At 56.0% G+C, this 8,079-nt stretch overlaps 1 long non-coding RNA gene across 1 annotated transcript; it reads right to left on the bottom strand.

Annotated features, from left to right (window-relative positions):
- Positions 1 to 327: 327 nt before the first annotated feature.
- On the bottom strand, positions 328 to 3,838 carry LOC128772679 (uncharacterized). The gene is made up of 2 exons (XR_008416828.1): positions 3,073 to 3,838; positions 328 to 2,224 (listed from the first exon to the last, which is right to left on the bottom strand). It is a non-coding gene; the product is annotated as an uncharacterized LOC128772679 (long non-coding RNA).
- Between the last annotated feature and the right edge of the window lie 4,241 nt (positions 3,839 to 8,079).

Raw genomic sequence — 8,079 nt, 5'->3', positions numbered from 1 at the left:
TGGGCACACAAGATGGAAAGTTCTCGAGACCTTCCGCACAACAGTGTGCACGCGGTTAACAACATCGTGTGCGTGTATACCTCACGTTGCGTGGCTTTTACCACAATTTTTTAAAACGTACAAATGTGAAACGAATCCAGAAATGGCTGTGAGCGTTGCTTGTTCTTAACCACGTGGCTCTTGGACCTATTTAAAAAGCAAGAGAGTGTGGGGGGTGGGGGAGCGGGGAGGGTGGGGGCGGGGAGGGGCATGTAACTCCAGAGCCCGCTTCATTCTGCTACACGGGCACATAGATACATAAGAATTTAGTTTCATTAATCTGTACACTTAAGATTAGTGCACTTTAATACTTTAATGGCCGCATAGATGTTATACTTCAGTCAAAACCAGACCTTGATTATTCCCACCACAAAAAAGAATGGTACTCGCGACAGGCTAGAGACATCGTCCAGTTTTACAACTGCAGTCTTATTGCAACACATAAACGTATCAAGTCGGGTGTCGGGGAGGAAATATTTTCCTCTACTTTCAAGGTTCTTTTGTGTGGTCTAAGAATTAAATTGACATGAGACGGATTAACAGGAGAAAATAAAATTTAATTATGTACCTATGGGGAATCCACGTCAAAATGAGAGGTTCCAAAGACATCTGGGCAAAAGGAGGTATACGGGTCATCCCGAACTATGGGTGTGAGCTTCAAAGGCAAGGAAGGCAATTCACAGGAGAAACGGAAAGAGAAAATGTTTGGTGAACCAACATGTGCTGGGCCATCCAGAAACAATACGACTGAGAGAGGACTTCGATCCAACGGGCCTTGCTGGGCTCGTCCCTGTCGGCCACACCTAGTTCATGTGCTCCCATAGTTGGTTGGGGTGAGAGCTCCCTTCCTGGAGCAGGTCCTCTGCGTAAATTCTTTCAGGCATTTAGGCGGGAGACGAAAAAGAAAACCTTCCTGCGTCTTCTCTTTCTCAAAAATAATTAGCCCAAAATAATCCACAAGCCAAAGAGATGCATTTTGGGATGGCCATTTTTCCTCCCGTAGCTCAACATCAACACCTTGAACTTGCACAATGTTACACGTCAAATATATTTCAATTAAAAAAAAAAAAGGACACCATTCAGCTCCTAAAGGGAAATGTGAGAATATCTTTGTAATCTTACAGCAGTGATATTTCTTAAACAGGACAAAAAAAAATCACAGACCATTAAAAAATGATAAATTGAATACAAAATGATATCTAACTTGTTAGAAGTTCTGAGGATATTTCGATTTGGAGTCTCACCCGGAGACACACTTTGACATTAGAGGACTTGCTTCAATATGCAGCTTGCAGACTCCAGCCCAAGCTTTTTTAAAGAGGAGCTTAATGAAGACACCACCTTAGGGGCTGAAACAAGCTCTCGTTGCCATGGCAATCCCGCAGGACATCCAGGGGCCCCCGCCGGTCCCAGAGCTGGCAGGAACGTGGGCCACGGGGAGGGCAGCAGACAGAAGACCAGGCGGGGAGGCAGAAGCTGCCAGAGGGCCCGTCCTGCCACCAAGGAACAGATTGGAAGTGACTCGCGTACACAGCACTCTGCAAATCACCAGGATCAGCAATGTTTGCAGAAGGGGCCGGAAAAATAGCCCTAACGCAGGGCTGGTTCGGGAGGTTCCCCAAGAGGGCGTCCACACCTGGACCCTGCAGAACCCCCGGGACCGGAGCCACGGCGCAGGGGACAGGAAGACAGAAGAGGGCTCTCTAGGGCAGGCGCACCATCGCAGAGGGGGCTGAGGGAGAGGGGGAAGGCAGGGGAGACGGGGGGAAGTCAGCTCTGCCTGGAGTCCCCCTTTCCCGTCACCATAGCAACCCACGTCCTAGAATAATCACCAGGGTCCTTCGTCGTGACGGACGAGCGAAGTGAGCCCACAAAGGCGACTTGCCCCGGTTCAGAAAGATGTGCCCGCTGGGGTGTCCTCGATGATCCAGGCAGCGGCCGGGACGCCCGGCCCTGGGCCCTCAGAACCACGGTTCCTGGGCTTGATGCACGGATTCTGCTCGAGCAGTGATGTCCGTCCGGCAAATACCCGATAGATAAGACGGATGAGGGTGTGGCGCACCGGGGAGGCTGCGGAATTCCAAGCCCACCTGCGCGAACAGGGGCCACGCAGCGTTCTGCGATGAGACGCGCCCTCGGCTGCCGTCGAGGATGCGGGCCAACGCAGAACAGTCCAAGTATGACTCTGAGACGAAGAAGGACAGAGAAATGCAGGCCAAACGTCGGACAGGTTTGAAATAGCCTGGAGCTCATCCCAATCCTGTGCACGGCCCTGCCCCCATGCCTGCCACGGGGCCCGAGGCTGGGGCACCGGCCAGCCCCCTGAGCTTGCGTGGCCACACTGCTCCAGAGGGCGTCAGCTCCCGGTGTCACCACGAGTCAGGCTTGGACGTGCAGTGGAGGAGGAGGAGGGGGGTGCCCTGGGAGCCCGGCCCAGAGGGCATCTGTGTAGCCGCACGTACAGTGTCTGGGGACAAGGGCACAGACAAGAGGGAAGCCAGGCCGCAGGTGCATGGGGCACAGCCAGTTCTGCAGGTGAACGGGCAGCAAAAGCAGCCCCCGGAGAGGGGCCCAGGGTCTGGGGCAGGTCTGGGGCCCTGCCAAGGGGGCTGAAGTGAGGGCAGCGAAACCAGAGGAGAGACCCACGGTTTGGGAGCCTTGGGACTTTGGCTCCAATCGTCCACCTACCCCCGGGGTGACCAGAGCCAAGAGGGGCTCTCCAGAGGGAGAGAGTATAATGGGGGGGGGTCCACAGGCAGGGGTACAGGAGGCCAGGGACATCCCATCTGACCACCAGGAGGGTGGACAACGGATCCCACCCAGTTGCCGGCGGTGGCTCGGCAGGGCCGGCCGGACAGAAGGACACCCGCAGTGGTGGGTGTGAAGAAAACCTCTCTTCTCCCTCCCTGCACCCACCTCTGCTCCGTGGGCCGCGCCAGGGCGGGAGCAGGGCAGTCGGAGCCGATGGCACCTGCCCCTCACCCCGCCCAGCCTCCAGCCTGCATCCGAAACCCCAGCCCGGCCCAGTCTCACCTGCTCTGAGGGGAAAGGGAAGAAAAGCTTTAAATAGATGTGAGATGGACATTTTTACACGAACGGAGCCGAGTTCTTCCTAATTGCAAGCCACTCGACTTTCTGGAAGGAGGCTGAGCCATCCCTAGGGGAGCCGCTGCCCAGAGGGAGGGCCAGGGCAGGGCAGCTGCAGGGGAGACGAGTAATCCGTTTGGATTCCGTCTGGAATCTACACACCCTGGCCAGTTGCAGCTGCTTCACAACGAGCTGTGCTAAGGCAAACCGCTTGGCTCCGGGGCTTTCCAGCAGCTGGCGGCAGGATGGCGAGGCCCGCGCCCAGGGCCACGGCTGCGAGCAGAGACGAGGCTGCGTGGCAGGGCGGGTCCCCCCGCCACTGCTCAGGGCGGCTGGGATCACAGGGCAGGGGGGAGGGGGCAGCACAGCCCGAGGAGCCTGACCTGTGCCCGAGGGTGAGGAGGAGGGACGCGGGGGTGCTGGGGCCGCAGAGCGAGGGGGTGCTGTCCTCCAAGCCCAAGCCACACAGATGCTGACCACTCACACGCGCCCCCGCGACTGGCCCGTGTGTGTGTGTGTGTGTGTGCGTGAGTCCTGCAGGGAAAGGTCTGGAGCTAGGCAGCGTCACACATCACGTCGCCCTGGCCCAGCCACCAGGGCGTGGCCTCCTCTGAGCTCACACAGTCTCCACAGCAGTGTCACACGGTGTGGCCCCTGGCTGCTTGTGACGCCATCTCTCCCCAGATGGACAGAGTCCCAATGTTGGGGAGGGCCCCCCTCATTGCTCTCCCCCCGGCACCCGGCGAGGACGCAGCCGTGGCGTCCAGGAGTGTCTGTCTCTCTAGCGAATGGCTACGTGAGTAGGGGAATGACTGACTGACCACATGGATGGACGGATGAGTGCGTGAACGAATTCCCTGGAAAACAAGCACCATTTTCCAGAACGTGTTCTCCCTGTGCGGAGGGGCCGGGCTCCGGGCTGGGGCGGCAGACAATAGGAGAGGTCTCTGCTATGATATGTCCGTGACCCTCACTCAGCGTGACAAACCTCATGACAGGCTTGACTAAAGCCAGCTGCCCTCCGGAATCATCCCCCAAACAAAGCCGCAAGTGTCCTCCCTCTGGCGTCCAGCTGCTAGGCTGCCCGCTGCCCGCGTTCTGTTGCAGCCTCAGCCGTTTTCAAGAGCAGATTGGGGGGCGCCTGGGGGGCCCAGTCGGTTAAGCCTCCGACTTCGGCTCGGGTCGTGATCTCACCGTTCGCGGGTTCGAGCCCCACGCCGGGCTCTGTGCCGAAGGCTCGGAGCCTGGAGCCCGCTTCGGATTCTGTGTCTCCCTCTCCCTCTGCCCCTCCCCTGCTCATGCTCTGTCTCTCTCTGTAAAAACAAAACAAAACAAAACAAAAAAAGAAATATCTAGGGACGCCTGGGTGGCTCAGTTGGTTAAACGTCCAACTTCGGCTCAGGTCATGATGTCACGGCTTGTGGGTTCGAGCCCCGCGCCGGGCTCTGTGCCGAAGGCTCGGAGCCTGGAGCCCGCTTCGGATTCTGTGTCTCCCTCTCCCTCTGCCCTTCTCCCACCCACGCTCAGTCTCTGTCTCTCTCTCTCAACAATAAATAAACATTTACATTTTTTCTAAAAAGGAACAGATTGGGCAGCACTCTCCGCATTGGGGACACGAGGGGTGTGATTTGGAGTTATCCACACTTCTGCCCCCGGAGGGAAAACCTTGACTTTGCACCTCCTATGTCCCCGGCAGGGAGCTTCTTGCCAGGGCCCAAGTCAGCTCCCAGCAGACGTGTGCTGAGTGCACGCTGGGGAGGGGATCTGCGCCCTGGGTGGGGGCAGTGTGCGGAGGCCTTCACGGGCCGCAGGGTGCCGGCCAGCGGGGCGGGGGGGCCGCAGTGTCCCCGGGATGCAGGCCCCAAGTGCTGCCCAGAGCTGCCCTCGGCCCCGGGCGGCTACCGTGAGCCAGCTGCTGAGCGTGCAGAATCGTGCTCGGATACGTGACCGCTGAGATGCACAGGGGTGGGGGCGGGGGCGGGTTCCCCGAGTCCCTGCTCGTGAGCGGCCGGTGTGCCCCTTCACGCTGTCCCTGACACCGGCAGGTGACCGCTCTCACAACACACGCTTTTGCAAAATAGCGCCTCACTGATTATTTCCAAAAACTTGACGTAGAAAAGTTTGGCTGGATTCAAGATCGGTTCACACGAACCAAAACAAAATTCAACATCACAAGTGCCAGAGAAAGAGGGGAAAGCATGTTCCAGTCTTCAAACATAATTTCAAATGGTGAAATGGCTCTTAATTTTTTTTTTTTTATCCTCTCCTGGTGGGGAGGGGGGGTGGATATTTCTAGTCAGTATGCTGGGTTTAAAAAGCCTGATCAGAAACTCCATGGAGCCGTTTCAGGCAGAAAACCTGATTAGTAAAAATATAGATGGACACAAACACAAGTAAGTTTCTCACTCAGAAACTTGAAAACATTTTATTTCTAAGTTTTATTTAAAGCCAATATTTTGTATTTTCTCTGATATTTTTGTTATTTTACTCACCCTAATTATATACTATAAAGAAAATATAATGAAAAATTTTTAATGTTTATTTATTTCGGAAGGAGAGAGAGACAGAGCACGAGCAGGGGAGGGGCAGAGAGAGAGGGAGATACAGAATCGGAAGCGGTCTCCAGACCCTGAGCTGTCAGCACAGAGCCCGACATGGGGCTCGAACCCACCAACAGCGAGATCATGACCTGAGCTGAAGTCGGACGCTTAACTGACTGAGCCCCCTAGGCAGCCCTCTAATGAACTTTTTCAGTAGCCCACAGATGCCCCACGTCCCCGGGATAAAGCCCCGCGAGCCGGGGGCCCCGGACAGAAGTGCTCACATTCTCAAAATCCTTTACTGAAAGTACGAAATTCTGGCAGAGGCTTAGATTTTTGAAACTCAAAGCTCTTTCAACCGAAGAAGTAATGTCGAGAAAAGTCATAGAACCGGGCTGCCGAGACGGATACGTGGTGGGTTACGTTTTCCGAGGGTGATCCCAACAATCCCTTCCCTCCCACGGGACCGTCTTACTCGATCTCATTGAGGCTCCTTCCAAAAGGAAATGGGATCCGAGCTCCCTCCTCTTTCAACCTGGTTTGTGGCTGCGGCGGGGCCACGTTGTATGACCCCCACCCCCCCCCCCCGCCATAACCGAGCCAGGTTGTAGAAGGTGATACTCGGTTTTCCTGCTGTGTTGGCTACGCCGGCTCTTGGAGCCCCGCCACCGTGCCGGGAGGACCCCCACGCAGCCCCGTGAGGAGTCCCCCGTGAAGAGTGTTCCGGGTGACCCCCCCCCCGGCTGGCATGGCATGCGGCAAAGAGGAGCTACCCCCCCACACACACCCCAGCCTCATGGCAGCTTCGGGAACAAAACAAATGGTTGTAATTTAAGCCATGACACTTTACAACGATTAGTTACGCAGAAATCGTTGGCGCGATGAAGAAACAAAATCATCGGATAAAATAGGTCAGACAGGGGCCAAATTAGCTACGCTTAGGAAAAGCCTCCCAAAATGCACGTGCCCTTAAATCCAACAGTTCCAATTTGGGGATTCAATCCTCAGGAAGAAGTGAAAGATGTGCTCTAGGATTTCGCCGCAAAAAATATTCTTCGAAACAGCAAAAAAGCTGAAAGCCACCTAAACGTTCCGTAGAGAACTGGGTGCTGGGTGCTGGGTGCTGGGTGCTGGGTGCTGGCGCATCTCGTTGTGCGGGGCCCAAGCCTGTTCCTCAGAACCCACCGGGGAACCTTGTACGGGAGAGAACTGACCAGCCCTCCCCGTTCCCGTCCCGACGAACACGACTTTGTTTCCAGTCCGGGGCTGGGGACACCTGTTCTGACCCCGGGCGCTCATTCTCCTACCTCGTCCCGCGAGGGGGGCTCTGCGTCAAAGGTGCACACGCTGTCAGCTGCGGTAGATAATTTCCCACAAAACCTAGAGCGATTTACACTCCTACCGGTAACGGAGGTTCCCTGGCAGCATTGGGGCTCCTGGCTCCCTGGGCGCTGTCAGGGCGACCGCAAACACGCGCACTTTGCTACGCAGCTTACGGTTCCCCGGTGGCTGCTCTCTGCCCTCCACCTCCATTGCCTCTTCCAGGAATTTCTCCCGTGGGTCCTCTGTTTCCCTCCCTTCCTGTTTGTCCTCTCATTTTGTGGGAGTTTGTTTTTTCGAGTTGCTGCCTTTGTGGATCATGTAAGTTTTAAGCATTTCCCGTCAGACCTGGGCTTCTTCATGGCGGCCAGCCACCCCCCGTGGTCACGCGCTTACGCTAAATTTCATTCCGTTTAACTCGTGTCCTCAGTCACACCAGCCTCACGGAGGCCCGATGACTACCCCCGCCCGGCGGCTGCCTCCCCAGACAGCTCGGGACGGACGGAACGTGTCCATCCACGAGTGCCGTCGGAGGCACTGACCCGGCCGCCCTCGTCCCCTCTTTGGTGATGCCTTTGGCCGCACCTAGTTTGAAGCTTTTACATCGTTAAATCTGACATTTTTTTTAATGGCTACTAGGTATACCTTTCTTTCTTATAAACGCCACCCCTAAGTTTGTTTAAAAAAAACAACTTGTTTTTACTTCTAATATTTTTATACTTTTTCTCATTTAGATCTTCAACCCACAAAGAGGTCACCTTTGCATGCGGAGAGGTTCGACGTCTACTTTTATTTGGTTCCATGCGTGTGGCAATATAACGCGTTCGATGGCCCGCCCCAAGTTTCCCTTTGCGCACCTGTCGCCCCCTATCCTGCACTGCCGGGCACTATCCGCTGCATTGCACATTCTTCCCCAGCGAAAGACGGGGCCTGACCCCTGGGAACGGGAAGGAAGCAGCCCAGGGCTGCGGGAGCGGAGACAAAGGGACAGGTCCCGGGCAGTGAGCTGGGATGGGACCACGTGCCTCGCACCCGCAGCGTGGCCCTTGAGAACTGCGTTCCCCGAGCTCGGCTGCAGGGATGCCAAGGTGAT

The sequence above is a fragment of the Panthera pardus genome, unplaced genomic scaffold (assembly GCF_024362965.1).
Source record: "Panthera pardus isolate Hobbes unplaced genomic scaffold, ASM2436296v1 HiC_scaffold_23, whole genome shotgun sequence".
NCBI lineage: Eukaryota > Metazoa > Chordata > Mammalia > Carnivora > Felidae > Panthera > Panthera pardus.
This window is presented reverse-complemented; position numbering and strand designations above follow the sequence as displayed.